At 36.7% G+C, this 20,561-nt stretch overlaps 1 protein-coding gene and 1 pseudogene across 2 annotated transcripts in view; one reads left to right on the top strand and one right to left on the bottom strand.

Moving 5' to 3' along the window:
* SLC25A26 (solute carrier family 25 member 26) overlaps window positions 1-20,561 on the bottom strand; it is a 158,555-nt gene that overhangs the window by 86,116 nt on the left and 51,878 nt on the right. The gene's annotated exons all lie outside the window — the stretch shown is intronic.
* LOC129532305 (uncharacterized protein C9orf85 homolog) lies at window positions 1,919-7,178 on the top strand (annotated as a pseudogene).

Genomic DNA, 20,561 nt, shown 5'->3' with positions numbered 1-20,561 from the left:
CAGAGAGAAAGGTCGGGTTACCCACAAAGGGAAGCCATCAGACTAACAGCAGGTCTCTCTGCAGAAACCCTACAAGCCAGAGGAGAGTGGAGGCCAATATTCAACATTCTTAAAAGAATTTTCAACCCAGAATTTCAAATCCAGCCAAACTAAGCTTCATAAGCAAAGGAGAAATAAAATCCTTTATGGACAAGCAAATGCTGAGAGACTTTGTCACCACCAGGCCTGGCTTACGGGAGCTCCTGAAGAAAGCACTAAATATGGAAAGGAACAACTGGTACCAGCCACTGCAAAAACATACCAAATTGTAAAGACCGTCAACACTACGAAGAAACTGCATCAATTAATAGGTTATTTTGCCTAGCATCGTAACAACAGGATCACATTCACACATAACAATATTAATCTTAAATGTAAACAGGCTAAATGACCCCAACTAAAAGACACAGAATGGCACATTGGATAAAGAGTGAAGACCCATCAGTGTGCTGTATTCAGGAGGCCCATCTCATGTGCAAAGACACAAATAGGCACAAAATAAAACGATGGAGGAATATTTACCAAGCAAATGGAAAGCAAAAAAAGTCAGCGGTTGCAATCCTAGTCTCTGACGAAACAGACTTTAAACCAACAAACATAAAAAAAGACAAAGAAGGGCATTATGTAGTAGTAAAGGGATCAACGCAACAAGAAGAGTTAACTATCCTAAATACATATGCACCCAATACAGGAGCACCCAGATTCATAAAGCAAGTTCTTAGAGACCTACAAACAGACTTAGATGCCCACACAACAACAGTGGGAGACTTTAACACCAACTGTCAATATTAGACAGATCAACAAGACAGGAAATTAACAAGGATATTCAGGACTTGAACTCAGCTCTGGACCAAGGGGACCTAACAGACATCTACAGAACTCTCCACCCCAAATCAAAAGAATATACATTCTTCTGAGCAACACACTGCACTTATTCTAAAATTGACCACATAATTGGAAGTAAAACATTCCTCAGCAAATGTAAAAAAATGGAAATCATCATAGTCTCTCAGATCACAGTGCAATCAAATTAGAACTCAGGATTAAGAAACTCATTCAAAACCGCACAACTACATGGAAACTGAACAACCTGCTCCTGAATGACTACTGGGTACAAAACGAAATTAAGGGAGAAATAAATAAGTTCTTTGAAACTGATGAAAGCAAAGACACAATGTACCGGAATCTCTGGGACACAGCTAAAGCAGTGTTTAGATGCATATTTATAGCACTAAATGCCGACAGGAGAAAGCAGGAAAGATCTAAAATAGACACGCTAACATCACAATTAAAAGAACTAGAGAAGAGCAAACAAATTCAAAAGCTAGCAGAAGACAAGAAATAACTAAGAGCAGAAATGAAGGAGATAGAGACACAAATTTGAAAAGGTTAACAAAATAGACCACTAGCCAGACAAATAAAGAACAGAGAAGAATCAAACAGACAGAATAAAAAGTGATAAAGGGGATATCACCACTGAACCCACAGAAATACAAACTACCATCAGAGAATACTATAAACGCCTCTATGCAAATAAACTAGAAAATGTAGAAGAAATGGATAAATTCCTGGACCCATACACCCTCCCAAGACTAAACCAGGAAGAAGGTGAATCTCTGAATAGACCAATAACAGGCTCTGAAATTGAGGAATTAATAGCCTACAAACCAAAAAAGGCCCACTACCAGACGGATTCACAGCCGAATTCTACCAGAGGTACAAAGAGGAGCTGGTATCATTCCTTCTGAAACTATTCCAAACAATAGAAAAAGAGGGGCTCCTCCGTAATTCATTTTATGAGGCCAACATCATCCTGATACCAAAACCTGGCAGAGACACAACAAAAAAAGAAAATTTCAGGCCAATAACCCCAATGAACATGAATGTGAAAATCCTCAATAATATACTGGCAAACCGAATCCAGGAGCACATCGACAAGCTTATCCACCATGATCAAGTCAGCTTCATCCCTGGGATACAAGGCTGGTTCAACATACGCAAATCAATAAATGTAATCCATCACATAAACAGAACCATGACAAAAACCACATGATTATCTCAAATGATGCAGAAAAGGCTTTCAATAAAATTCAACATCTCTTCATGTTAAAAACTCTCAATAAACCAGGCATTGATGGGACGTATCTCAAAATATTATGAGCTGTTTATGACAAAACCACAGCCTGTATCATATTGAATGAGCAAAAGCTGGAAGCATTCCCTTTGAAAACTGACATAAGACAAAGATGCCCTCTCTCACCATTCCTATTCAACAGAGTATTGGGAGTTCTGGCCAGGGCAATCAGGCAAGAGAAACAAATAAACGGTGTTCATATAGGAAGAGAGGAAGTCAAATTGTCTCTGTTTGCAGATAACATAATTGTACGTTTGGAAAACCCCATTGTCTCTGCCCAAAATCTCCTTAAGCTGATAAGCAACTTCAGCAAAGTCTCAGGATACAAAACCAATGTGCAAAAATCACAAGCATTTCCATACACCAATAATAGATAAACAGCCAAATCATGAGTGAATTCCCATTCACAACTGCTATAAAGGAAATAAAATACCTAGGACTACAACTTACAACAGATGTGAAGGACCTCTTCAAGGAGAACTACAAACCACTGCTCAAGGAAATAAGAGACGACACAAATAAATGGAAAAACATTCCATGCTCATGGATAAGAAGAATCATTAACGTGAAAATGGCCATACTGCTCAAAGTAATTTATAGATTAAATGTTATTCCCATCAAGCTACCATTGACTTTCTTCACAGAATTAGAAAAAACTACTTTAAATTTCATATGTAATCAAAAAGGAGCCTGCATAGCCTAGTCAATCCTAAGCAAAAGAACAAAGCTGGAGGCATCACGCTACCTGACTTCAAACTATACTACAAGGCACAGTAAACCAAAACAGCCTGGTACTGGTACCAAAACACATATACAAACCCAAGGGACAGAACAGAGGCCTCAGAAATAACGCCACACATCTACAACCATCTGATCTTTGACAAACCTGAAAAAAGCAATGGGGGAAGGATTCCCTACTTAGTAAATGGTGTTGGGAAAACTGGCTAGCCATAAGCAGAAAACTCAAAATGGACCCCTTCTTTACTCTTTATACAAAAATTAACTCAAGATGGGTTAAAGACTTAAACATAAGACCTAAAACCATAAAAACCCTAGAAGAAAACCTAGGCAATACCATTCAGGACGCAGGCATGGGCAAAGACTTCATGACTAAAACACCAAAAGCAATGGCAACAAAGCCAAAATTGACAAATGGGATCTAATTAAACTAAAGAACTTCTGCACAGCAAAAGAAACTATCATCAGAGTGAATAGGCAACCTACAGAATAGGAGAAAATTTTTGTAATCTATCCCTCTGACAAAGGGCTAATATCCAGAATCCACAAGGAACTTAAACTTACAAGAAAAAAACAAACAACCCCATCAAAAACTGGGTGAAGGATATGAACAGACACTTCTCAAAAGAAGACATTTATGTGGCCAACAAACATATGAAAAAATGCTCATCATCAATGGGCATTAGAGAAATGCAAATTAAAACCACAATGAGATACCATCTCATGCCAGTTAGAATGACAATCATTAAAAAGTAAGGAAACAACAGATGCTGGAGAGGATGTGGAGAAATAGGAATGCTTTTACACTGTTGGTGGGAGTATAAATTAGTTCAACCATTGTGGAAGACAGTGTGGCAATTCCTCAAGGATCTAGAACCAGAAATACCATTTGACCCAGCAATCTCATTACTTGGTATATACCCAACAGATTATATATCATTCTACTATAAAGACACATGCACAAGTATGTTTATTGCGGCACTATTCACAATAGCAAAGACTTGGAACCAACCTAAATGCCCATCAATGATAGACTGGATAAAGAAAATGTGGCACATATACACCATTGAATACTATGCAGCCATAAAAATGGATGAGTTCATGTCCTTTGCAGGGACATGGATGAAGTTGGAACCCATCATTCTCAGCAAAGTAACACAGGAACAGAAAACCAAACACTGCATGTTCCCACTCATAAGTGGGAGTTGAACAATGAGAACACATTGACACAGGGAGGGGAACATCACACACTGGGGCCTGTCGAGGGGTAGGGGATGGCTACAGGAGGGATAGCATTAGGATAAATACCTAATGTAGAAGACGGGTTGATGGTTGTAGCAAACCACCATGGCACGTGTATACCTATGTAACAAACCTGCACATTCTGCACATGTATCCCAGAACTTAAAGTTTAATTTTTTTAAAAAAATGCTTTCCAATGTCAACATATCAATTCCATTACTCTACCCTTCCTTTTTCTAAGTTGTCTAAAAGGACTGCCCAGAATTCAACTCATTCAGAGACAAGGATTCATTCCTTCACTGTCTATTTGTTCTTATCTTGCCAGTACTCCAACACTTTAAAATATCCAATTACTGAGTGTTCAACTACTAATGAACTGCTTTACAAATATCCATGAATTTCCACACACAAATAGGAGAAGCCGTCTAGGGGCAGAATCTCTCTCCTCTGTCCCATCCACACATGGCTAATTCTACAGCTCTGTACCCTACACTTACTCTATAAATGTTTTCTGGTGAACTAAAAATTACTGGGTCACCACTTAAGTAACAATATTATTCTCAAAACTACAGCAAACGTTTGAGTGATAGTGTACAAAGAAAATTTCTATAATCTGTCCTCTGCATTAAAAACTTCACATTAATTCCATGATTTTTAGAGTTTCAATTCTAAGAAGGCAGTGCTACAATAAGAAGCAAATAATTTAGGTTCTAGGTTTCTTTCAGCACAAAGTAAACAGTAATCTTAGCAACTCACTTCAGATTTTGTATTTTATAGGATATTGTAAGGAAGACAACTCAAAGCAAAGATCCTTCGTGCTTGGATAAAACAAAATACACAGCACCTTTTCCTCATTCCAGTAGGTGAATGTTGAAATTATTTTTACTACGTGATAATGCAACAGCAAGAATTTTAAAAACTAACGGCACAATCTATATAAGGAAGTAATAGTAACTATATTATGAATCAAAAAAGAGGAAGAACTGAGCTTCTAATCCACTGTCTACATATTAACAGCATAGTAATGCAAGAGAAAATAGGCATTTTCAGAAAAATAGAGACAGAAAAAAAGTGAAAGATACCGAATTATTGAACTGTAAAAACAGTGACTAAAAAGTCAGTCCTTTCTATCACTTAAAAAAGAAAAAGAAAAGGAACAAAGAGATGTTTTAGGAGAGAAAAGACAGAAAACAGTTTGAGATTTTTTTTTTTTTTTTTGAGATGGAGTCTCGCTCTGTCGCCCAGGCTAGAGTGCAGTGGCGTGATCTGGGCTAACTGCAAGCTCCGCCTCCCAGGTTCACGCCATTCTCCTGCCTCAGCCTCCTGAGTAGCTGGGACTACAGGCGCCTGTCACCATGCCTGGCTAATTTTTTGTATTTTTAGTAGAGATGGGGTTTCTCCGTGTTAGCCAGGATGGTCTCAATCTCCTGACCTCGTGATCCGCCCACCTCAGCATCTCAAAGCACTGGGATTGCAGGCGTGAGCCACCGCACCCGGCCCGCAACACCCTTGTCTCGAGAAAAATAAAATTAAATTAAAAAATAAAGGGAAAGGTCTCAGAAAATCAAAACATCATCATTCGAGACTGGGATATTCAAAAATATGAAAACAAACACCTAAATAAAGAAAAATAAAGACATTGCTTGGAACCTATATATACAGATTCCTTAATATATATATTTCTTCCAGCTACAGACCCATACAAATCTGGCCAACTGATTTTTTTAAAAGATGCAAAAGCATTTCAGTGAGGAAAAAAAAAAATCTTTTCAACAAATGCTGTTAGAACAACTAGACATCTATATATGCAAAAAACAAACTCTGAGCTAAACCTCACCCCTTAAATAAAAATCAACTCAAAATAGATCATAGATGTAAATGTAAAACATAGAGCTATAAAACTTTTAGAAGAAAACATGGGAGAAAACCTTAATGACTTAGAGTTAGGCAGAGTTCCTAGAGATGACATCCAAAGTACAATTCATAAAAGAAAAAATGAATTGAACTTTACCAAAATTTAAAACTTTAACTTTGCAAATAATACTGTTTAGAGAAGTTACAAGTTACAGATTATTAGAAAATACTGCAAATCACCTAAGGGCAAAGGATGAGCATCCCAAATATATAAAGAACTTTCGAAACTCCCAAAGAAACCATACAATTAAAAATGAGAAAAAGACTGAACAGACACTTCACGATAAAAAGATGCAAGGATGCCAAATAAGCATATGAAAAGATGTTCAACGTCATTAGCCATTAGGGAACTGAAAATTAAAACCACTATGAGAAACAGCATCAACTCCTGGGAGTAGTTTGTTGGTCTTCCCTGCATTATTTCCCCTCTACTAAGGGCAGGGTGGTTGTTTCTGTGGTTAGCTCCCAGAAGGGCAATGTGGTTCGTTCCAGGCCTCAGAAACACCAGAATACATCTGGCTTCAAATATAACAAGTTTTGGGCCAGGCGTGGTGGCTCATGCCTGTAATCCCAGCACTTTGGGAGGCCAAGGCAGGCAGATCACTTGAGGTCAGGAGTTGGAGATCAGCCTGGCTAACAGGGTAAAACCCCATCTCATTTAAAAATACAAAAATTAGCCAGGAGTGCTGGTGGGTGCCTGTAGTCCCAGCTACACAGGAGGCTGACGCTGGAGAACCACTTGAACCCGGGAGGCAGAGGTTGCAGTGAGCCAAGACTACACCACTGCACTCCAGCCTGGGTGACAGAGTGAGACTCTGTCTCAAAAAAAAAGCACAAAAAAAACCCCCCAAGTTTTGAACCTGTGAGGAGTTTGCAGTGAGCTGAGATCATGCCACTACACTCCAGCCTGGGTGACAGAGCAAGACCCTGTCTCAAAACAAAACAAAACAAAACAAAAAAACACCAAGTTTGGTAAGAGTGTTCAGACCAACAAAATAAATGCAAAATTTCATGATGGAATATGTCAACTCTGTAAAGAAGTTCCTGAATGGCATGCATTAACAAAATTTAAAAACACAAACCATTATCAAAACCTAAAAAAATGTGTTAAATGTTTATTTATAAAAGTCAGTGAAGGATTCTTATCACATAATGTGTAGACTATGTGCCTATGAATGTGAAGTCTGCACAAAATGTAGAAACGAAGAAGTCCCTATTATTCTGTTTAATAAAGAACCAGAAAAAACAAAAATTACTGAAAATAATCTAAGTTCTAACCACAGAAGAAGCTGCAGAAAAAGTTAAACTGATGATTTAGATTTTGATATTCATTTAGGTGACAAAGAAGAGTGAATTAATATTAATATATTAAAAGTCAATTTGAGAATGTGAAATTCTGACCAACTTTTGACTTCCAATTTTCACAAAAAATACTGTGAAATCATGAGAACATTTTTAAAAAGCTACTGAAAATAGGCAAAATTTACACATGAACAATATAAATCATGTATGATATTTCAACAATTATAAAATTTTCATCCGTCGTGTTTTTGGATTTGTTTTTTTGTTTTTTGTTTGTTTGTTTTGAGAAAGGGTCTCGCTGTTACCCAGGGCTCCAACTCCTGGGCTCAAGTTTTCTTATAACAATTTTTTAAGTTGCATATGCTAGAATATCTGCCAAAATGAGTATGAGGGTATCATACTGCAGTTCATGGGGATTATTTAAAAGAATTTATTACCTAGTATTACCAAACTAAACAAGATTCAGAATTGATGGCTGTATAAGAACTACCTTATGTAAAAGTAAGATGACATTATATTGGTAGCCTCAAAAATTGGTCCTCAGTAAGTGCCTTTGATAAATTTATCTCAAGTAAACGACTCACATAGCAAAAATCCCCTTACTTCGCTTGTTACAAAGCAAATGCAGGGTTTTTTAAAAATAATAATAATAATGTTTAACAAGTGGATAGCCATCTTTCTTTGAAAGTATTTTTATATACCTCATTACATTGTTTTTACCTTTCTTCTCCTGTGAAATATGTATATGAAAACTGCACAGAATTCATATGGATTGTTTAATAGATAATTATAAAGGAAAGCTCACACATTTATTCAGGTAAAGAAATGACCAGCACCAGAAGACCCCTACTAGGCTCTTCCTCAGCAAAAGTTCATCCTTCTTCCCAGAGTTGGTACTATTCTTAATTGTGGTATTTTCTTATCATTTTACTATCCATGTTTGTACTCCAAAACCATATAAATTAGCTTTAACCTGATTTTTAACTCTTTCCTATCCTTTTATGTTGAAAAATCTCAAACCTACAAAATGGTAACAAAATAGATCAATGAATTTTTGCATATTCTTCACCCAGATTCCCAATTATTATTAACCTTTTGCCATGTTTTCTTGATATCTCAACAGATGGATATAAATATATATTTGCTGCACCATTTGAAAATGTGGCAAGCACTGCTTTTGAACTCTGTATGAACACTTACCCTATATGACTTTGCATCTCTTTTTTGTTATGAAATTTGTTGAGATTGATCCATGTTGTTGCAAGAGCTGCAGTTTGTTCTTTTTACACTACTGTGTATTATTCCATGCACTTACATATCATAGTTTATTTTTTCTTATATTGAGAAACATTTATCTCAAATTGTTCCTGTTATAAACAATATTGATATGAATATTGTTGCATGTGTCTCTTGGTACACATGTGCATTTCTGTTAGGTATATACCTGCCAGTGGTGGAGAAAATCAGCTTATATGGATCTTCAGTTTTACTGTATCATATGAAACTATTTTTTCAGAAGGACTTTATTCCCTCTCTGATAGCAACGGATTAGAGTTCCAGCACTCAGCATTCTTTCTAACATTGCTCTATTGCCCAGACTGGAGTACAGTGGCATAATCTAAGCTCATTGCAGCCTCCACTTCCTGGGCTCAAGTGATTCTCCCACCTCAGCCTCCCAAGAAAATGGGACTATGGGTGTGCACCACCACAGGCAGCAATTTTTAAAAAATTTTTTGTAGAAACATGGTCTCACTATGTTGCCCAGGCTAGTCTCAAACTCCTGGGCTCAAGCGACCCTCTCGCCTCAGCCTCCCAAAGTGCTGGGATAACAGGCATGAGCCACCATGCCCAGCCTATACCGAAATATTTAAGTGTGTAATATTAATTGACTTTAAAATATTTTAGCATAAAAAAGTGAAGACACAGATAACATTTCAGTGGCATCAGAAAATATTACCTAGGAATAAATAAAAAAAATTCAAAACGGTCAACAAATTCATAAAGTATTATCGAAACATTAAAGAAAATGGAGATTAAAGTAAATGGAGATACCATGTTCAAGAGATAGAAGTCTCAATATTCTAAACTTAGAGTCTTATAGAAAGTTTCTCTCTCATAAATATGTGTGGTTCTTTTTTGCAAATAAATTTATTATCTGGACTATTTAACTTTTGTGATTCAAGAGTCAACTAAGATTAAAACAATAATAAATAAAACCATTATGGGGTATTATTGCACACCTACTAAAATGGCTAAAATAAAAATCCTGACAGTATCAAGTGCTAACCATATACTGCTGGTGGGAATGTAAAATTGGACAGCCACTACAGAAAAAAGTTTGGGCCAGGCACAGTGGCCTAATAACCCCAAGCACTTTGGGATGCCAAGGTAGGCAGACTGCTTGAGCCCAGGAGTTTGAGACCAGCCTGGACAACATGGTGAAACCCCATCTCTATAAAAAAATACAAAAATTAGCCAGGTGTGGTGGTACATGTCTATAGTCCCAGCTTCTCAGGAAGCTGAGGTAGGAGGATCACTTGAGCCCGGGAGACAGGTTGCAGTGAGCCAAGACTGCGCCACTGCACTCAGCCTGGGTTAACACAGTGAGACCTTGTCTCAAGAAAAAAGAAAGAAAAGAGTTCAGTTTCTAATAAAGCTAAATATACACTCACCACATGGCCCACCAAACCCATTCCTGCATTTCTACCCTAGAAAAATGAAAATGATGTTCACACAAAAACTTATACATGACTATTAACAGCAATTCTCTTAATAATGACACCAAAAGAAGTCAAATGTCCTTCAATAGATCAAAGGATAAACCATAATTTTTGTATTCCACTATACGTCCTAACCATGGAATACCACGCTGCAATAAAAAGGAAGAAACTATTGATACATGCAATAATTGGGATGAATCTCAAAGGCATTACGCTGAGTGACAGAAGGCAATCTGAAAAGGCTGTATATTCTGTAATGCCATTTAAATGACATTCTCAAACAGAAAAAACTACAGTGATGGAGAACAGATCGCTAAAGTTGCCAGCAGTAAGAAGCAGGGAAATGGGTATGCACTGGCTAGCAGAAGGGACTTTGGGGTGATGGAAATGTTCTGTATCTTGATTGTGATGATGGCTATACAAATCTATATGTACGCTGAATTCACAGCACTGTACACCGGAAAGAAGTTTACAGTATAATTTTTAAAATAAATCATAATTCTGTGTTCTTCTTGCCTGATGTAAATATATGAAATGGGAAAGATGAAATAATTTAATTTTTTTTCTGCCCAATAAAAGAGCCTAGATGCAATGATACACCTATAGTTTCTAAATACCACTCCCCATCAGAAGGAATCAAGGCCCCCTTGGCAAGGGCTGATTACAGGACTGGGGCAGGGAGAGTACAAGGTAAGACTAAGATACCTTGCTACACCAGCAAGGAGGTTCTCAAAGACTAATGGGGGCCTGGTATGGTGGCTCATGCCTGTAATCTCAGCACTTTGGGAGGCCAAGGTGGGTGACTCCCTTGAGGTCGGGAGTTCGAGACCAGCCTGGCCAACATGGTGAAACTCCATCTCTACTAAAAATGCAAAATCAGTTGGGTGTGGTGGTGCGTGCCTGTAATCCCAGTTACTCGGCAGGCTGAGGCAGGAAAATCGCTTGAACCTGGGAGGCGGAGGTTGCAGTGAGCTGAGATCATGCCACTGTACTCCAGCCTGGGCAACAGAATGACACTCCATCTCAAAAAAAAAAAAAAGGACTAACGGGGAAATGTCACATGAACACAGAAGTAGGCTGAAGAGGCTCCCACTGGACAAATATGGGACAGTTTAAGTATCAAAAGAATAATACTAATGGTAATAGACTATAATTACCCAACAAAAAAAGAATCCATGACTATGGTGGTGATTGCACATACTTATGAATATACTAAAATCCCTTGAACTGTCACTTTAAATGAGTAAACTGTCTGGTACATGAACTGTAACTCAATTAAGCTATTTTTTTAAAATCCATGAGTCCATGGGGATTGTTTAAAAAGGATCTGGAGGGCAAGGGAGGAAACTCTTCCCTACAGAAGAATGCCAGCTAACAAATTCATAGAAAAATGACAGTATTAGGAAAATCATTATTTTGCAATCACCAATGTAACAAATGCTTCAGACAAGAAGTATCCACAGATGTTAAAACTATTAGGTGAAAGATTATTGGGGAATGGGATAATCACGTGTTCTCAAAATATTACCACATGGATTGCCTCTTAACATCAAAGGATAATTGAATCTTTAGTGTATAACAAACCAAAACAACTTAATCAAACCATTAAACTCACCAAGTGTAAGACTTTTTGTGCCTCCTGGTATAACTCAATGAGAAACACCCCAAAATACTTAGGTATTCATATAAAAAAACCAATTAACCTGAGTCTAATCATAAGGAGCTCAGATAATCCAGATTATGGGACCGTTTACAGGATAAATATCTTGGACTCTACAAAAGTCTATGGCACGGAGGAAATAAAAAAGGTTGGGGACCCTGACAACCAAATGCAATGTATTTGTTCAGTTGTATCCTGAGTAGAGAAAGAAGCTGTAAGGCTTTTATCACTGGGACAACAGGGAAATTGACCACATATTAGATAATATTAGTTAGTGAATATTAAATTTCTTGGGTGTGATAATGGCATTGTAGTTATGAGAAGTAGGACTCCATTCTTAGGAGACATGCTGAAATACTAAATGATAAGTGTCAGATTGTCTGCTACTTACTTAAAATATTTCAGGAAAAAAAAGAGGAAGAAAGAGGAGCAGAGCAGATTAAGCAAAATGTTAATTGGTGAATCCTGGGGAAAAAAATACACGTTTTACCTTTTCTATAAATTGTAATTTTTCAAAAAAGCTGGAAAGGCAGAAAAAAAAGAAAAAGGTGGTGTTACTATTCATTTCAAACTTCCTCACTCATACCTCAAAGAGTAGAAAGGAAATACATATGTTGTTACTAGACGAGCGTAAGAGTGCAAAGAATTCAGAGACCAACTCTGCCTTCCACTAACAGTGTTTCGTGCTTTATGTAGATCAAGTTACACCACCAATGGTCAGTTTTCTCACTGGTATTAAACAGAGAAATGTCTGTTAGCATATAAAATGGTTTACAAGGTAGATGAACATTACAGATTGACTGGGAATCATGACAAGGTATTAAAGAGGTACTTACTTTCCAATTACTCAGTTGGCAATAATGATTGAGAATTACTGTGAAGATTAAATGAAAAAAATATATATGAAAAGTACCTAGTCGGGCATATGGCAGATGCTGGATAAATTCAACCTACTTTCTCCTTCAAATACAGAAAAATAATGTGGTAAGAACTTATCACTTACCAAGAGGCAACTATATACCAGACCTTTGGTGTTTTCACTTCATCAAAACTTAATGATTGAGATGTGCTGTTCTCACTACTTTTTCAAACTAATATTAAATGTCTACAAGGATGAGAAAACCTTGGAAAACCATTGTGTGAACAAAAAAGATAAATCAGCAGAGTCTAATTATCACAAGATCTTTGTTAGTCAACATGAAACACAGCATAGCTGACTGTGAACACAGATACGATTGGTATCCTCTACCAGGTAAATGACATGTTTGTCATTTACCCTGTGAAGGATAATAAATTTTGTCCCGAAGTGATTTTTAACTTAGTCATCATTCCATTCTCTAAAACAGAAGTATGGAAAAATTCACTGATAATAGGAAAGACTTACAATACGTGGATCAAGACACAGGCAAGCTGTTTCAGAAACTTGGTAATCAGTCTGTAAGACTTCCACAGATCAATTTAACCACTTATTTCCAAAACATAATCAGGATACACACTAAACTAATAAGATCAAAATGCTTTTCTAAGAATCATAACATTAACATAGTTCCTTCCTACTATAAAAAAAACCAATGAAACACATTTGAGGCCAAAGAATCATTAGAATGGTTATCATCGGCTGTCTTTAATGAGATGTTTGTAAAATAATAGGCACTAGAGAAAGATAATTACCAGACCCCCCTCCCAAAAAAAATCAGAATCAAATAAAAGCCTTCAAACAAACGAACTATATTCTTATATTTTTCATATCTGAAAGCATTTTCATTCAATGAGAACACTATAGCACCAGGTGTAAGTTTAACAGAGGCAGAGCTGTTGGCAAAACCTGGGCTGCCTGACCACAAAGCCCTGGTCTGAACCACTATGCTATGCGGCCTTCAGGAAACAGCAAATCTGACCCAAGAAGGCAATGAATAGAAGCCCAAACACAGTGAATATTAACACAGGATTAGAAAAGGAGAATGAAAGATTCCAAGATTCCCAGGGGAAAAGGGGACTTAGGACAAAAGACAGTATGTTTTCAAAGTTGTCATACCTGAAAATAATGCAAATAATGCCTTTTTCATACAGAAAAGGCAATTAGAAACTCCAAGAAAAAAAGACAAGCTCATGCCCCAAATGTTAGAAATTAAATTTTAGCAACTGACAGAGTGCAAGAAAAGAAGGTCTATTTGATTCTGATGCTGAAACCATCTCTCAGGGTGTAAGTCCCACACACACACAAAAATAAAGCCTTAGCACACTACATGGTCTGATCATTCATGAAGTCTTCTCAATAATGCAAACACTAGTTCACCAGTACTGCACTTTTAGAATCAATACAGAAAAGCTAAGAAAGAAGTGACTCAGGGTAAAAGACAGGATGAAATTGTCAACCCTCTTGACAATGTACAATGAAAGTATAGTTGAGAGAAGTCTTTCCAGAAAGTGAAATTTGCAGGTTAAGGAGGACAAGGTGGCAAAAAGAAAGCAACAGCCTCATCATGTCAAGGGAAAGTTGTAAGATGCAGAAAGTTCGTAGGATAAGAAATAAAGAAACAAACATATAACTTCAAGTTTCTAAAATGAACAGAGGAATGAAATTTATATAACTGGAATGCTAGGATGAGACAGGGTTGGGGAAGAACATAATGTGAGCTTAATCACATCTTCCATCCCAAAGACTCAACAAACTTTATCTATTGACAAATTTTAAAACAGACATTTAAATATATTATCTGAAACTACCGATGAAATAAGAACTAAAAATAAAAGTTAAAATTTAAAAAAATAAAAAATAAAGGCTACCTCTAGAGAGTGGAACCAGAATGGAGAGGGATGGGCAGGAGACTGTTGTTTTTCATCTTAAGTCTTTCTACATTATTTGGGTTGTTACTAATTGCATATATTATTTTAATACAAGTTAACAATAAAAGAAATTAAATTTTAAATTTAACTTGTCATTATTTTAGAAGATGACTCTAAAAACAAGTATTTCATACAATCTCCAAATGTGGCATTTTAGTTTGTTTTTTTAAAACAAACTTTCATAAAAGTTGCGTAAATAGCAGAGTTCACATATATGCTGGCTTCTCTAATGTTAATAAATTAACTAGAGTACACTTATCAAAACCAGCTACCAGTTTTGCTGCAATGCTAATAGCTAAATTACAGATTTTGAATGTTACCAGTTTTTCCCAAAATCTTTTCTGTTCCAGGATCAAATCCAGGATCCTATACTGCATTTACTTGTTGTGTCTCCTTAGTCTTCTCTTATTTGTGGCAGTTCTTTCATCTTTCTTTATCATGACTTTGACAATTCTGTACAATGTCTCTCAGTTTGGGTTTGTGTGATGTTTTCTCATGATCACAATGAGATTATGCATCTTTGGCAAGAAGACCAAAGAAGTGACATTGTGTCCTTCTTGGTGCATTATATTAGAGATGTATGATGTTAATATAATCTTATTACTGGTGATGTTAATCTTGATCACTTGGATAAAATATGGACTGCCAGTCTTTCCAACCATAAAATTACTATTTTCCCCTTTGTAAGTGATAAATAGCTTTGGGGAAATACTTCTGGACTAATCATTCATTTTTTAAAATAAATGACAAATAAAGATTATATATATTAAAGTGAGCAATGTGATGATTTGATACACATTGTGTAATGATTACCACAATCAAATTAATTAACACATCCATCACTTTTCATGCTGTACCTTAAATACCCAGAACCTGCTGATCCTATAACTGAGAATTTGTACCCTTTGACCAACATCTCCCCATTTACCCACCCCCTAACGCCCAAGAACCATGGTTCTACTCTCTGCTTCTATGAATTTTACTTTCTTAGTTTACACATATAATACAATATTTGTCTTTCCGTTATGACACTCATTTTTGATACATTATACATATTTACAGTTATCTTTTAGAGATGCATAGTGATGTATTTCTGGATGAAATCAGAATGTCTGGTATTTGCTTCAATATCATACAGACATGTGGGAAGCAGGGTTTGGTATAGATGGAACAATATTGCTCAAGAGCTGGTAATTGATGAGACTACAGGGATTCATTTTAGTAATCTTTTTTGTGTGTCTTTAAATTTTTCCATGGTAACAGTTTTAAAAAATTAGAACCCAAATAAATACAACTCCATGTACCTATGTATCAAAAGATAACACAAATTTATCCATTCAGGTATCTTGATCGGAAAACACTATTATGCTTAAATTTACATTTTCTAATTTGAACTTTTTTTTTTTTTTCCAAACAGTGCCAGGAAGCAGCTTCCAAGTTCAAGCTGAGGTTTTTGCCACCATTTAAAATACAGGCATTGTGCGCCCTCTAGTGTGTTCTTCTATAATGTCAGTTTTACACTGACAGGTTGAATAACAAAAAGCAGAGTATATTCAAAAAGTGAAAAAAAAAATCCTCACAAAAATTTCTGCTTCTCCACTAGTCAATAAATTATCTGCTAGTTACTTGGCTATGTATACCAAAACCACTTCAAGGCCAAAGATTATCAACCTTTTCCCACCTACTCTACTGTTTCTCAGAACATATGATGCAGCTCAGGGAACAAAAAAGGACAGAAGACTACAATCAGTCAAAACATTTTTAAGCACCCCTCACAAAGGCCAGACGAAAAAGGATGCTGAAATCAATATTAATGGCTATTTTAGAAGCATCTCATTGTGTTCTGCCCATATAAACGGTTCCATTTCTATCCTTTAGAATCCTCTAACACTCAGAAATTGTGCTCCACTCTCACTCAGGTCAAGATTTGGTTCAAGTCTTGTAGATCCCCCATCACATTATTTTCTTAGGATTTACTGAAAAATTCTATCAGTGAATTTATCTGCAAGACACAAAAAGGAGGCAAAGTGTAATAAGAATCACAGGCTTTGGAATTATACAAACTTGACCTCCAGTTCCAGTCCTGCCACCTCCTAGTTGTATTACTTAATTTTTCTAAGCCTCCGTTTATGATCTGTACAAACAGGCTAATGTCTTACAGTTTAAGGATTAGGAAAATATATGTAAAGTTAACAATCATAATTAGTATTCAAATTTTAACTATTTTCATTATGTGATCCCAAAGTAATCTGTAGCCAGGTAGTCGAACCCACAGATAAACGTTTTAATTTCCTTTGAATGATTCCAATCGCTATTTTTTCATTACACATCTAAAAAACTAGATTTGACCTTCAAATTTAGTTTTCTTACATATATAGTTTCTTAATACTCCATATAAGATGGTGTTTATTCAGACAATAAGACAGTATACAGTAATGAGAACATCAAGGGTAATTCTTGACCCACACTGGAGATATTCACTGGAGATAATTTGCACACACCTAATGAAGGATCTTCTTCATAAGTTTTATTATTTTCATGTGTTACTTCAAAAACTGTTTTGAATATATGAAATAGTTACAGGAGTAACTGTAACTAGAAAAGAAAATTAAAATTAAAATAAGAGCTATTTGTAGACAGCAGTAAATATGATAAGAAAAGAAAATTAATCTCAATGGAAGTACAGAGAGTTTATCTGGCAGAAAACCATTAGGTTGCCTAGGAATTTAGTGAGAACTCCATAATTCTTGCTAGATTTTAAATACCTAAGTACTTAAAACTGGTCTGCTTTTGAGAAGCAAGTATGATTAAGTCATTGGTTTGTTAAATATTTTCTGAGTGTGCTATGTGCCACACTCTTCTAGGTGTTAGATTAATAGTAGGGAACAAAATGGGAGGCATGTGCCCTCCCGATGCATACATTCTAGTGAAGGGAAGACAGCAGTAATTAATTTTTTTTTTACTATTATTATACTTTAAGTTTTAGGGTACATGTGCACAATGTGCAGGTTAGTTACATATGTATACATGTGCCATGCTGGTGTGCTGCACCCATTAACTCGTCATTTAGCATTAGGTATATCTCCTAATGCTATCCCTCCCCCCTCCCCCCACCCCACAACGTCCCCAGAGTGTGATGTTCCCCTTCCTGTGTCCATGTGTTCTCACTGTTCAATTCCCACCTATGACTGAGAATATGCGGTGTTTGGTTTTTTGTCCTTGTGATAGTTTACTGAGAATGATGATTTCCAATTTCATCCATGTCCCTACAAAGGACATGAACTCATCATTTTTTATGGCTGCATAGCATTCCATGGTGTATATCTGCCACATTTTCTTAATCCAGTCTATCATTGTTGGACATTTGGGTTGGTTCCAAGTCTTTGCTATTGTGAACAGTGCTGCAATAAACACACGTGTGCATGTGTCTTTATAGCAGCATGATTTATAGTCCTTTGGGTATATACCCAGTAATGGGATGGCTGGATCAAATGGTATTTCTAGTTCGAGATCCCTGAGGAATCGCCACACTGACTTCCACAATGGTTGAACTAGTTTACAGTCCCACCAACAGTGTAAAAGTGTTCCTATTTCTCCACATCCTCTCCAGCACCTGTTGTTTCCTGACTTTTTAATGACTGCCATTCTAACTGGTGTGAGATGGTATCTCATTGTGGTTTTGATTTGCATTTCTCTGATGGCCAGTGACGATGAGCATTTTTTCACGTGTCGTTTGGCTGCATAAATGTCTTCTTTTGAGAAGTGTCTGTTCATATCCTTTGCCTACTTTTTGGTGGGGTTGTTTGTTTTTTTCTTGTAAATTTGTTTGAGTTCATTGTAGATTCTGGATATTAGCCCTTTGTCAGATGAGTAGGTTGCGAAAATTTTCTCCCATTTTGTACGTTGCCTGTTCACTCTGACAGTAGTTTCTTTTGCTGTGCAGAAGCTCTTTAGTTTAATTAGATCCCATTTGTCAATTTTGGCTTTGTTGCCATTACTTTTGGTGTTTTAGACATGAAGTCCTTGCCCATGCCTATGTCCTGAATGGTATTGCCCAGGTTTTCTTCTAGGGTTTTTATGGTTTTAGGTCTAACGTTTAAGTCTTTAACCCATCTTGAATTAATTTTTGTATAAGGTGTAAGGAAGGGATCCAGTTTCAGCTTTCTACATATGGCCAGCCAGTTTTCCCAGCACCATTTATTAAATAGGGAATCCTTTCCCCATTGCTTGTTTTTCTCAGGTTTGTCAAAGATCAGATAGTTGTAAATATGTGGCCTTATTTCTGAGGGCTCTGTTCTGTTCCATTGATCTATATCTCTGTTTTGGTACCAGTAGCATGCTGTTTTGGTTACTGAAGCCTTGTAGTATAGTTTGAAGTCAGGTAGCGTGATGTCTCCAGCTTTGTTCTTTTGGCTTAGGATTGACTTGGCAACGCGGGCTCTTTTTTGGTTCCATATGAACTTTAAAGTAGTTTTTTCCAATTCTGTGAAGAAAGTCATTGGTAGCTTGATGGGGATTGCATTGAATCTATAAATTACCTTGGGCAGTATGGCCATTTTCACGATATTGATTCTTCCTACCCATGAGCATGGAATGTTTTTCCATTTGTTTATATCCTCTTTTATTTCATTGAGCGGTGGTTTGTAGCTCTCCTTGAAGAGGTCCTTCACGTCCCTTATAAGCTGGATTCCTAAGTATTTTATTCTTTTTGAAGCAATTGTGAATGGAAGTTCACTCATGATTTGGCTGTTTGTCTGTTATTGGTGTATAAGAATGCTTGTGATTTTTGTACACTGATTTTGTATCCTGAGACTTTGCTGAAGTTGCTTATCAGCTTAAAGAGACTTTGGGCTGAGACAATGCGGTTTTCTAGATATACATTCATGCCGACCAATAACAGGATCTGAAATTGTGGCAATAATCAATAGCTTACCAACCAAAAAGAGTCCAGGACCAGATGGATTCACAGCCGAATTCTACCAGAGGTACAAGGAGGAACTGGTACCATTCCTTCTGAAACTATTCCAATCAATAGAAAAAGGGAATCCTCCCTAACTCATTTTATGAGGCCAGCATCATCCTGATACCAAAGCCAGGCGGAGACACAACCAAAAAAGAGAATTTTAGACCAATATCCTTGATGAACATGGATGCAAAAATCCTCAATAAAATACTGGCAAACCGAATCCAGCAGCCCATCAAAAAGCTTATCCACCATGATCAAGTGGGCTTCATCCCTGGGATGCAAGGCTGGTCCAATATACGCAAATCAATAAATGTAATCCAGCATATAAACAGAACCAAAGACAAAAACCACACGGTTATCTCAATAGATGCAGAAAAGGCCTTTGACAAAATTCAACAACCCTTCATGCTAAAAACTCTCAATAAATTAGGTATTGATGGGACGTATCTCAAAATAATAAGAGCTATCCATGACAAACCCACAGCCAATATCATACTGAATGGGCAAAAACTGGAAGCACTCCCTTTGAAAACTGGCACAAGACAGCAATGCCCTCTCTCACCACTCCTATTCAACATAGTGTTGGAAGTTCTGGCCAGGGCAATTAGGCAAGAGAAACAAATAAAGGGTATTCAAATAGGAAGAGAGGAAGTCAAATTGTCCGTTTGCAGCAGTAATTAATTTTTGAACAAGAAATGAAGGTAATTTCAAACATCAGTGCATGCAAAGGTAACAGGTGAGTGATCAGGGACGGGGTAGGTCTATTTTAGCTGGAGTGATCACAGGAGGTCCCTCAGAGAAGGGGCATGTAAACTAACACCTAGATAAAGGAAAATCACACAAACATGTGATAATATGCACTTACAAGCCACAGTTCTTCATGAACACTTCCATCAACACAGATTCCTTACACTTGCTTATTTCCTCTAATTAATTTATTTTTAATATCATGTAGACTTCCAGTTTCCCCAAACTCCTGGCACTAACGCCTATCTAAAG

The sequence above is a fragment of the Gorilla gorilla genome, chromosome 2 (genome assembly GCF_029281585.2).
Source record: "Gorilla gorilla gorilla isolate KB3781 chromosome 2, NHGRI_mGorGor1-v2.1_pri, whole genome shotgun sequence".
Taxonomy (NCBI): domain Eukaryota; kingdom Metazoa; phylum Chordata; class Mammalia; order Primates; family Hominidae; genus Gorilla; species Gorilla gorilla.
Note: the sequence above shows the minus strand (reverse complement) of the source record. Positions and strands in the feature narration are given on the sequence as shown.